The following is a 12,884-nucleotide window of genomic DNA, read 5'->3' on the forward strand; positions in this document are numbered from 1 at the left end:
TAGAAATTATAGTGTGGAAAAAGCATTCTAACTACCAATACTTATTTATAAATTATTCTATCCAGGTGCTCTGCTATGGCCAGCCACCTTACTACTAGGAGCTAATGCTCATTAATAAACATAAAAACACACACATATATTATAGTATATCTATATCGTATATATATTACAGTAAAATTGTTTATAATAGTTATTTGGAAAATAAAACCCTTATCTTCTGTAGGTCCTAGATGAATAAACGACTTCTGTATATTAAAGTTATCTTGATGCAAACATTGATTTTACGGCATTTTTCCCAGACTAACAATATTAGCAGTTCACGTTTTATTACACCTGAAAATTAGGACCAATTCCTTAGCTGTCAGCTGGGTTCTTTACCCCAGCTCCTATGAATGAGCATTGAGAACTTATTTGCATAGGCCATTTCTACACAGAAATGCAACTTAATAATTTACACCATGATATTACTCTAAATAGATTTAAAAAAAAAAGTTTTCAAAACCAGCTTTCAAAAATCAGAGTCCATTAAAATTGTTCTTACTCCCTAACTCTTGTGGAACAACTTTCTTCTTTGACATCTGCAGTGAATATCAAATCCTGAAAAAAATAAAATAAAATTCCAAAAGTATCTCATCTGGCCACCTCCAATTTAACAAAGTCAGTCTATTTAAGTGAAAGAATGCAACAAGCCTGATCAGACAGACACTATCAAAAAGTGTTCAACTTCAGAGATGCAAGACTAATCTTTTGCTGTCTAGCATGCACCAATTAAGCCCTTATAAAGAAGACATAGCTAGATAAAAAAAAAAATTCCCGCTTCAAATCACCAGGTTGCAGAGAGCAAACAACATATCATCAGGAGTTTCCAGGAAAGATGACCTGCAGTCTTTCCCGTTTGTATTATAATGCTTAGTCTTTCTCAGCCTTACTACTTGATATTTCTGGGAAATATCTAACCCCTTTAGATTCAAAGCATATGAATGTTTTCCATCACAATGACTATTTGGGATTGAGAGTGTTCCACTTTCATTTTAACCATTCTGATCACTGAAATCTGACACCTGAAAACAGCTTATAGCAATTAAAAAAAAAATAAAAATGTTACTCATTTATAAAACTTGGAATGTGTACTTTTATAGAATAAGCAAATTATATAGCAAGAAAAAGAATGAAAATTACCTGAGACCTTAGCTCACAAAGTATTACTATCTATACCTAGAAGGTTAGGCTGATAAAATGAAAATATGATCCGTCTACTGCCTGACTGTTAGAGACTCATCTGAAATCTTAAAGGAAAAGAAGACAAGGGCGTTTTCAGTAACAGAAGACTAATTTTTGTGTGTGTGTTCAAAATATGCTATTTTAATATAAATACACTATTCTAAGATTTTAATTTTTCTTTATGCTAGAAAAGCTGATTTATGTACTTAAACTGTGACTTAAGTATAAAATACAAGTCCCATTCCTCAGGTTTTGATTATTTTATATTTTGTGTTGAAGTACAGGTATGGTGAAACAGAGCCGATGATAAAATTCACATAAATACTAGAATAATAAAACTTTCTATAAGACTACTTTATCAGTGAATCTTCCTTTTGCTGGGTCACAGGACTCAATAATTAACATCAAGGCCCTGACACTGAGTAAAGCCTCAGCTTTCATCTGGTTCAGACGATCTCTTCAAAGCTTCATTACAAGATTTGCTTGCACTAATTAACAGAGATCAGGCTCAATTAGCTATTTGTAGGCTGCCCATCACATCACAAGGCATCTCCGTTTGCAATGATGCTGCATGACAGAAAACTAGATTGATTAATATAACACAAGACTAAGTTTATTCCCTTTACCTCCAGATTTTGGTCACCTCTAGGCAAATATTTTCAAGGCTGCTAAACCCAGTAAAAGCCAAGCAACTTTAAAGCTCTTAAAAAATAGGAAGTACTTTTAAAAATTATTTTCTAGTTCTAACGACAAATTAAAAAAAAAAAAAAAAAAAAAACTCCTTAGTGTTCTTTTAACTAATGATCAAGCTTCCTACACAGCTACCTTTTCTTTTCCCTTTATTTTTTTTTTTTTTTACTCCCCTCCAGAAGGCATTTAGGAGAAGTAAATAATAAAATAATTGATGTTTTCACTCCACAATTATCTTGCAACCTCTCTCTAAAACACATCTTCATCTTGAAACCAGGCTGGGCAGCAATAGTGGGCACGGTACCAAACTGCATTCAGACCACAGAAGAGTTTCACTTTGCAAGTGATTGCACTGTAAGTGCTGAGGCAGCGCTGCCATTCATCTGCCAGTTCTATACTTTGCAGAACACTTGTTTCTTTGAATACAGTGTAATCTTCTGTTCTCTATTAATTACAGGCTCAGCAACCAGTAGCAGAAAAAGTCTCTACACAGTATGTAAAAAACTAATGACGTTAATGAATCCACTGGCTCCATCTTTCAGTTGAACCAGGAGATACCTAAATTAATTTGATCTCAATTCTGCACCATGAGAATATGCACAGAAATACAATCCCAAATTATTTTTATTACTATGTATTTTGTGCCAATACATCACAGTGATCACTATTATAGGTATATCCAAAATTTTTTCTTGAAGGCAGACCTGATCTTCCTTCGCCTGGACCTCAACCACATGGAGCTGAGTCATGACTTCAGTCCAAGAGGAGGGTGCCTGCAGTATTGTGCAGAGTGCCAGGACACCCCGAGCTCAGCGTGACACTAACATGACTCTGTAACTTCTGCACCCAGAGTCTGCCTGCACCTCCCTGAAAAGGACTGGAAGGACCTAACTGGCTACCATATGAGAAGTTTGACTGCTTTTTATTTTCTCAGTATTACATCATACTGAAAGGAAGCTATCTCTGTACTTTAAATGCCACCTCGATCTCTCTGAAAATGACCTAAGATACTTCGAGTCACAGTAACCGCATATGCATGGCTTCTGAAAGGAGTAATTTCAATTAAACATGGCACCTTAACAAGCTCTAAAAATAGACCACCAGCTTCATGAGGGTAGGGAAACTAGACTGTTTCTTAATACTCTTTGGAGAGTTTAGTAGCTTACAGTAGCATTTTCTTCACAGTCCACTTTCATAGCTTACTTTTCACAATGATACAGCTGAAGCAAGAAAATACTAATTACAAACACCTGCTTTTACAATAACGAAGATTGCATGACATTTGTAAAGTTCTTTATAAATATGAAGAATTTGTAAGATTCACTAAAGTGTTTGTATTTAGCACATGACAAGCCTGTGCTCTGTAGCTCAGAAACAACTCTGCCCACTCCCTGCTTTGACACAGTGCATCTCCATAAAACCAGTCAAAGCAGCACTGTAACAGGTTCTTGTACAAGGAGGTAGTCAGAAGAAAATAACCAGGCTACTAAGCAAAACTTCTTCTTGGAAAAGTGGTACTACTTTGGTGCTGATGCTGACCTTCACTGAACACAGATTACTCCTCCTGAAAATAAAGAATACCGAGTAAAAAACAATGAAATGGGGATATGATTAATAGGATGAGGGAGAAAAGAGAAGGAATATGAATCTGGGTAAAGAACCACAGGGTCAGAAACACAGCCAGAAAATCCTGCTTCCTGTCTATGTACCATCACACACACACTACTAAATAGAAGTCGGAAGAAAAAGACTATTTTTGAAGGCTTTTTCAATTCAGCTGCACTATGAGTGAAGTCAAAGATACACAGCAATTAAACTATTAGTTTCCTGAAACATTTGTTCTGGGTCTTGATCACTGGACCTAAATCCACCAGTTTTGCATCCTATTCTCACTCTTGCAAGGGAACTGATGCAGAGACACCTTCTCACATCCAGTCAGATGTTTCTCTTCTCATCAGCACCTGGCAGAGCACGGAAGCAAAACAGCTCTATAGCTGCAACAAATGTGATTGACTGATCCCTGCAAAACACACAACTTTTCTCCCCACCATTTTCTACACCCTGAGGCAAAGACTTGTGTATTTTACTTCAGTTTCAGAACCTTTAGAATGTTTCTGAAAACCTTTCTTAAAAAAGCAGATTTCCATTCTGAGTAATGTTAAGAGAACGTAATACTATTGTAATTCAGGTGCAATCTGTACTGCAAGAAGTATTTCATCTTACTCTAAAAATTTCTTGAATGGAGTGCACTCCATTCACCAGCTTGGAACTCATGACTGAGCTTTCATCATTCACATCCATCAGTTCTGCCTTTGTGCTAAATCTTGCTCTTTTGCCCAAAGTCCGCTGTACTCTACATTTCACTGAGGTGATGAGGATTCTGAGGTTTTGGGGTTGCAGAGATGCACGGACTGTTAAATGGTCTTCCTTTTCCCAAATATTTCAATAAGAGAGTTCTTCTAGGTGACCAAAGGGAAACCGATTGTAGATTTTTTTTTCTACTGTAATTAAAATCACTATTAATTACTAGATCACTGGAAGTCTCTGAGAAGGGACACATGAATAGTTTTTCCCTTAAACGGAATTGCTGTAAAACAGTACTCCTGCTAGGTCTCCTCTTGTTTTCCCTTTTATATGATCTGGGAAGAGCTGATTAGCTGATCAGTCCTCAAGCATTCTCTTAATCCTCTAAAGTCTCCTATGCTTTTCAAATCCTCTCTCCTTTACGAGCTGTCTTGTCCTCCTTCTGTGCCAAGCTAGTAGGCAGTTTCCTTCAAGACACCATTATGTTAAACAATCATTATTGGGATGACAATGGTATTTTTCCTGTCAATAGTTGAGTTTCCAGTGGCTTTAAAGAAAAAAAAAACCATATGCAAAACAAACAAATAACCCAATACCCACCCCAGCCGCCCCCAAAAAAACACCACTAAATACTTTCTTGGAAGCATTACGGTGATATTACTTGGTTGAATGCAACACGATTTGAAAATATTGGGAAAATTAAGATAGTTAAGTTTACTGTAAGCAGTAACCACTGCAAATAAAGTGAAAAAAAAATACAATACTGATTCTCGGAGATAAATGAGGTCTGGGATTTCTCTGATGACTTCTGAGCTATCCCCTCGTTAGTGACCTCTCCCTCACTCAGAAAGGAAAGCAGACAAGATCAAAAGCAAGATGAATCAGTATGAGACTGAAGTGATTCGGCCCCTGACGTTTTTGGCTCAACTATACAACCCTGCACTGCAACCCATTAAATGCTTGGCCTGTATGCAAGGAAGAGGCAGGAACACAGGATTTCTTCTCAAAGTTAATTTGTACCCAACCACTTAATGCATCTATGTATGTCAGTCACTTCCTGTCATGTCTTGAATAAGATGAAGATGCTTTCAGAAAAGCAGACCCTTTCTAGTACAGCAGTAGAGGATGTCAATGTCAAAGGTGGTCAATGTTTCCATATTAAACAATACCTTTTCTCATATGAAGTAGAAGTTCTCTAAGAGTAGTATATAGACCAGACCTGAAGAGCAACACGAAAACATACATTGAAGTCTTGCTGTTAATAAAAGCATAGATTTTTACAGGGCATGAAAAGTCATGCTGGACATAACAAGCTTAGGCCTCCATTATAATCTCTATTTCTTTTACCCCTACGTATAGGAGGACAGATTTTTCATACCATGTTATTTATATATATTTCAATCCTTCTGCCACTTCTTCACTTGTCTTGAAGGATGCTGTTATCTAAACATCTGGATCTGTTCTTTTCTCTATAATCTAATGAGCAATATTTTATGGGCTGTATATTCATATAGAAATATTGCATATGTCTGCAGTTACATACACTATATTGAAGATAAGAGAGAAAAGGATACAGCTTATTTTCTCTATACCTGATTGTGTTTTTATGTTTCTCATGATGAAGAACAGGACCAGTAAAGTCAACACACACTGAAAAGGCCTGTTTAAAAACTACTCACCTCATGATCTAAACTACTTGCAATAACAGATTATCTGATTAAAGGCTCCTCTTACATAAGTAGATAAATTTATCTTGCCTACAGGCATAAATGAGAGCACATCTGCAAACTTACAATAATGTTTATCTATTGGTCTCTTTCGCAGCTCAATAACATACACTAAAGAAGCATTTTAATAAATTCATCTGCCTTTTGTACTTCAGGGGAAGGGAGGAGAAAAGGAGAAAATGCAGACATCTCCAGTTTTCGTGTAAGCCAACAATTTAAAAGGGGTCTATTACAGTACACTTGGCTCCTGACGGAACTACTCGAGAACCTGTCATATGGCATGCCAAGTTCTTTTAAACTCTCTGAACAGGTTTATTATTACTACTCTACAAAGTCTGCAACAAGTCTTGGCAAACCTACCACTCAACATGAGGAACACTAGACCAGATGTGCTTAGAATCCAAAAGAGCAAAGTTGCCATTTTCCATTTACAAGTCACCTTTAATCTTTTCAACTAACCTTTCAAATTGTAGTTAATCCAGGGTCCTGTCTACTCTAGCAAGATAGATAGATGGAAATGTAATGAGAGAGTTCAGTTGTCAGACTAGCTCTTCTTTGGCCAAAACACTTTTCTATTATGTTAATTAGTCTTTTCGTAAATGTAACAGGAGAAACAAAAATAACTAAATGCTTCTGGGCAGGAAAAGGACAGTATACAGATACACCGTATTTCAGTTGATATTCACTGCAGCACTGCCTGTAGGATGTCTGCAAGCATGCATGCACACATCCAGGTTAATTTTGAATCACCTCTCCCCTCTCCTCTCCCAGTTTTCATCTGCCCACCAGAAAACATCTGGAATGACAAAACTGCTATGTTACAATTGGCCAAGATGTCACTGATATTGATGAAACGATCGGTGACAGAGTTTAAAATTGCTACAATCCTTAATTTTCAGAAGGTCATGTAATGTAGTAATGTAGTAACATTTATTAAACTCCATTTGTACTTTATAAGAGTTTATGACTTCCAGAACTGAGACAAAAACAGTTTAAGAAAGAAAATTAAAAGCCAAGATTCTGAAGCATAATTCTGTGGCAAACAATGACAGCCCTAATAAACTCCGGATACAAGTAATCAGAGCATAAAAGGTTCTTCATAAAAGCCATGTTATGTCAATAGCTTGTGGAGGCTGAAAGCTTCTTAGAGACTTATAAATTCAGCTAAGAAATGAGTAATGAAAAATATTACAGTATTTCACAAAGCTCAAGCAACAGTGTATATTTTAAGATTCACATAGCATCTGACTAAAATGAAAAAATGTACTTTCTCACCTGAAATTCTTACAAAGATGCTATTCTCTTAGTAACTGAAGTAATCTAATAACGTATCTTATTAAATTGTTATAAACAAGAGGTAGAATACTATGCTGAACATAGATTAACAAGAGTGAATAAATCTGTAAAATATGTTGCCTGAAGGAGTATCACAAATTATAATGAGATTTGGTAGTTTTTATGTTTTGTTTTTAAAGTAAGGAGAAAAATTACACCCATTGTTTTACTAATGACTAAGGGAAGGCAAAACACAAAGAATCAATGACGAAAAAATGTGCTGAAAATTCTGAGATCATCAGAAGACCTACAAAATCTCTATGTTTTCAACAATACGTATTTACTCTATTTAAGAAAACTTACATTACAAGGAGTAATTGTTGAAGTAAGTTTGGGTTTCCCAACGTGGGCAGAGAGTGGAGCAAATTTCTGGTTGGTTATGGAATACTGAGATTCCATAGTTGTTCTCACATGCAAGAAACTGTGTGTTCATCAAGAAGAAAGTCTTCAGAAAACATGCTTCCCCATATTTTGCATGCAACTAGTTTTGAATTAGACAAGTAAACATTAAGTGACCCAAGAGAGGGAGAGAGAGAGAGAGAGAAAGAGAGAGAGAAAGGTGATTTGTGTACTTCAGGAAACAGTATGATCGGTTCCCAAAAGCAGCTAAACTCACACCACCACAGACCTTTGATTTTGGGGGTTAGTTTGTTTTGAAAGAGCAGAGATCCTAATACAGTAGCTGCAGCACGGTTCAGCAAGCACAGAAGTTCAAGTAGCATGGATCACTGTTGATCCATGATCGACCCTAGCAACTCTAGGCAATTCACCAACAATCAACCCACTTTCCTTAAGAAACCTCCCAACTTTCTGCCAGGGTTTGTGTGAGGGTACTCACATATCCATGAGACCATATCCACACAGCCACTAACTTTGATAACTACAGCAGTATAACATCTTGGAACACTGCTAACCATTTAGATCATGTGTTGGTCAGAGAGACAAGATGAAATCTTAAATTTTAAACATCAAAGTCTAGAAACTAGGAGCATGCAGCATCTTTCTACCATTCCAGCAATGATGGGTTCTAACAGGATGGTAGGTAGTAAGGACTGTTTGCTGCATTACTGTGTCTCCCACTGTAACCTTATTTCAGCACATTATATTGGAGTTCTATGTCATCCCTTGTATAAACCAAAATAAGTTGCTCAAATCTGAATGACCTGATGGAAATAAGCATCATAGAGTTGGTGCTCTCAACAGCTTATGTACACCTATTCTCATCTTAATGAGAAAGATCAGCAGTTGGAGAGGTCATGACTGAGACCTCCCAGGATGATGAAGAGCTACTAATCATGCCACAAGTTATGCAACTGCTAGGGGGGAGTTCAAAAACAAAAGCAGATTGCTACAAAGACAGGCCTATGTACAACAGATAGATATCTATATAACTGTAGGGATAAATACTTACCTGTATACACAGGAACATCAGACAGAGCCAGACACCCTTCTCCTCAGGGAAAACTCAGAGCCATGAGACACTGCATTTTGGTCTAATGACCACCACACACCTCAAAGATCAATATATACCTCACAGATCAATGAAAGCCAGATTATCCATGTTAATATTCTGATAACTTTGTGTCTATGGGGTGAAAGGAAAGGCATAGAGGAAACAAATGGAATATTTCTATGGATTGCTGTTTCCTTTGAAAACAGAATTTGTTGATAGCAAACTCCTTGGACAGAACACTTTTTAAAACAGGATTTTTTCCAGGTAATGCAATAATACAAATCAAGAAATAACTTTCTGAGAACAGCTGAAGCACAAATACCCAGTGCAACAGACAATGTATAATGGGGTTGTTTCTTGTGATGATGTGAGGAAATACTCCAAATGACACAAATGTCCTCCTACAACTCTTTCTGAACTTAATGCCAGGACGTTTGGTTACTGCTTGTCAAGTTAAATTCATTTTCTCCTTTCAACAAGCAGCTCATACAAAAAATATCCTTATTAATTAATGTTATTATTCCATAGCAACTTCCTTTACATTGCCACAACAAAGATCTGTCCCATTCTAATGAGATTACATAAAATATGCATCCTCCTTAGTTGTATAACACCACTTAAGATGGTCTTTACATAAGCTTCTTTTACCAATGCTTTTTTTTTCCTAAATATGCATGCCTTCTCGACAATTAAAAATCCGAAGATGGTTTCTTCAGTTTATAAAAGTTGTTTTTATGGTCTTGCTGCTCCTTAACTCCTTAAAGAACTTATTAGCATTATTCAAAAAGATATAGTTGATAAAGAACATTTAACTGTTTAACAATACTCAACAGACAGTTGATTATAGAAAGACATGTCAGTGCACATATGGCAGGCGGATAAATTATGCACATCTGGATTACTTTTGGCAAGAAACACAGCTAAGTGTCTAAAGCCAAGTTTAGCAATCTGTCACTATCAATATGTGCATTTATTTAAAAGACGTCAAGGATTCAAAGTCATATTTTCTATTTCTTCATAAATGTTCCAGCGCTTCATGAGACAGCAAAGCAGGTGACAAAACACATTGCTTAAATTGCCACAGGCTGTATAAACAGGGATAATTTTGAACTCACCATGCATATAAGAGTAGCCAAATTTTTCAAGTCAACTCTATTTTTCATTAGTTTATACTAAAATCTAGTATACCGACAAGGCCAGCTTCAAAACTTAACTACAAGTTGTTAAAACAACGTGGTAATTCCAAGAAAACAAAACAAAATGAAATCATCAGAAAAGTTGCAATTACAACCTAATTTGTTTACTGTAGTTGTTTATTTTTAGTGATAGTTTAATGAGAAACTATACGACCTCATATCTAACTTTTTAGGCCAAAACAAAACAACAGATTAGTGCCTGACACGGCTTACACTATCTTAAAAGGTAAGCATAAAGCTGTCAGTTGAGAAGTCATGCTTGCTCTGAATTTAAATCTAATACAAGTAAACAACAGACTATATCTAGTCTATAGATATATAGACTATATACAGACTATATCTATAGGTATGGATAGACATAGCCAACACCAACTTTTATAAAATTGAACCAAGTGATTAAAAAGCCAGAGCTATTTTTCTCAAAACAACAGTATGACCAAAAAGACCTTTATAAATCCCTAAGTATTGAAAAAAAAAAAAAAAGATTTTGTGGCAGAAAGACTATTTGCTTTTTTTTTTTTTAGATATTAAAATTATTCAACTCATACTGAAAATGGAGGGGGTCAGGGGAAGCAGAGGGACAGCATTAGCATTGCCTATCATTTAATGAAATCTACAAAAAGAATTTGTTAGAATGCCAAAAATTCCTGTTGCTTAAGAGAAGGTGAAAACCCCTTTGGCTTATGGTGCTGTTTCTTTGCTATAGGAAATTCCATTCAGGTTTAACTGAATGATCATACTAAACTCATTCACGCTCCTCTTGTGATTTACATTTCCAAGGAGAAGAAAACTTCATTCTCTTATTCTGTTTCATTTACACTAGCTAGATATACAGAGAGAAAACATTATGCCCCTGTAAGTACTTCTAAGCCTAAAATAAAAATCCCAACTTCATAAAAAAGTCATTGTGTTTTGTACGCATCATACAGTGAGAACACTCGTTCTCACACCCTTGTATTTTTATATGAATTCATGAAATATAAAAAGGTTTTGATTTACAGTTGTTAATAGATCCTTATTTATATTCATAAGAAATGGAAACTACTTGAAATAGATTACAGTATTTATTTCAAGTGTTTAATCCAAGTTACTTTAATATTTACCATACTGAAATTAAACAATTCTGTAATACATTTTAGAACCCTTTTCCATTTGCATCTGTTTTATAAAAGCAGTCACCACTTACATTTTATTTCACACACACACAAACATACAAGTAAATAACCAGCCACAATGTTCTAGATTTTAAAATAAGGAATTAATTCACCATCTTACTGAACACTAAATCCGCAGCTATGAGTGAGTTTTAACCCATCTGGTCAAACATGAAAGAGAAAAGATGGAAGAAGCAAGCAAAGAGACAGCAGAATTATTTTCCATCCTGATGGGCAATCTTCTCTGTTACAAGAAAAAGTACTGCCCTGCAGCAATCAGGAAAACAGAAGTTGCACTGGACAAACACACTAGGCTGAAGGAATTCAAAGTAGTCTTCTCTAGACATTTACTTAGGATGGCTTTTTGTTTGTTCATCTGTATTTTCCTGCTGGTTCATTTCTTAGTGGATCACTGTAAACAATTCTCGTAGCCCTACAATTTTCACTCTTCTTTATGAACACTTAGTATATATGCAAAATTCGGTACATACACTTCCTACCAAAGAAGACAAATTCTCCTGACAGGTATGCATACAAACATATTTGAAGCAGTTTATTAAACTCAGTAAAAAGAAATCTCTTAAAAATGAGAAGTGGAATCTGTTGCTTACCAGCACAAAATTCTTAAACAGTTCTGGAAAGGGTTAAACAACAAGCTTAACAGTGCCAAAGGCTAGGTATAATACAAACTGACAATACAGCATACACTTTCTATTGGACACGACATGAATTGTCTTTCAGAGCTAAGATGAGTAGACAGGGAACTTGATAACTGCAGTGGTATGGTATTTCACTTTAAAATGTTTTCAGTAGATTCGTTATAGTTTTCATTGTGTAACAGTGGTTTTTTATTGCATAAATACATTCGGAGTCAATTGACTACACTGGTGTCCAGATACATTTCAATGTTCAAGACGAACATTAAACTCTCCACCAGCAGAGGGGGACCTCTATTGTGATATCTTTCTTTCAACCCACTCGAAGGAAACTCTTCTAAACCCATTAGTTAACTTCAATGCATTCTTCTTACAAACCTCATATATAGGACTAAGCAAATACGTCTATTTCCCACAGACATTAAAGATGGAAAACTTAAATTGGCCGACTGTTCATTTTGCTTTGATCACATCAAGATCACACCACAAGGCAGCATTTCTAAAGCTGCTTCCAGAAGTCCGACGTATACCTGCAAAACTGTATGTTAAGGGAACGGTGCATACATAGATTTTTCTTCACCATTAATTTAAATGACCTCTTATCAGTTTATATAATACATTTCACCATCACAGTCTTTGGAGCTTTGTTTGTCTATCACAGAGATCAATGTGTTTTTTTTTTCCAGCTGCACTTAGGTCTCCAAGTACTCAAAACTACAGATTGCCATTACAACCCTAGAGCATTTACAAGACTTTTCTCTATGGACGTAAAATGAAGAGCAGAAATACCTGACTTCCACAAAGCTAGCTGAGGACCTGTGCAGCAAGTCCACAGCAAAGACAAGAAATAAACCCATATTTTCCAACATCTAAATAACTGTAATTACTTCTTCAACTGTAAGTATCATTTATTTCCAACCCTATCCTCCCTCCTCCCCTCCCTTGGATTAAAGCAGGCTGTATGTGTCGTCAAATGAAGTAACTGATAATTAGCTTTTAAGATGGAAAAGAATCATATTATGGTATATTAATTGACAAAGACCTAACTTCTTTCTGTAGACAGCAATTGAAATATTGGATAGTAGTCTTCAATGATTTCGCTTGATGGTCATCAAGTTGGAAACTTTAGGTATAAAAGCAGCTTACGA

The 12,884-nt window shown here is 35.8% G+C and overlaps 1 protein-coding gene across 11 annotated transcripts in view; it reads right to left on the reverse strand.

Annotated features, from left to right (window-relative positions):
* The window catches only part of ARL15 (ADP ribosylation factor like GTPase 15), a 216,914-nt gene that overhangs the window by 95,393 nt on the left and 108,637 nt on the right, over positions 1-12,884 (reverse strand). The window contains exon 5 of one of the 11 annotated variants that reach the window (XM_048050392.2): positions 1-12,884. This exon is cut by the window's left edge and continues 58,104 nt beyond it; it is cut by the window's right edge and continues 16,385 nt beyond it. The exons of the other annotated variants lie outside the window; for them this stretch is intronic. The gene's annotated coding sequence lies outside the window, so the exon portion shown is untranslated. 11 annotated transcript variants of the gene reach the window in all.

This window comes from Anser cygnoides, chromosome Z (assembly GCF_040182565.1).
Source record: "Anser cygnoides isolate HZ-2024a breed goose chromosome Z, Taihu_goose_T2T_genome, whole genome shotgun sequence".
Taxonomy (NCBI): domain Eukaryota; kingdom Metazoa; phylum Chordata; class Aves; order Anseriformes; family Anatidae; genus Anser; species Anser cygnoides.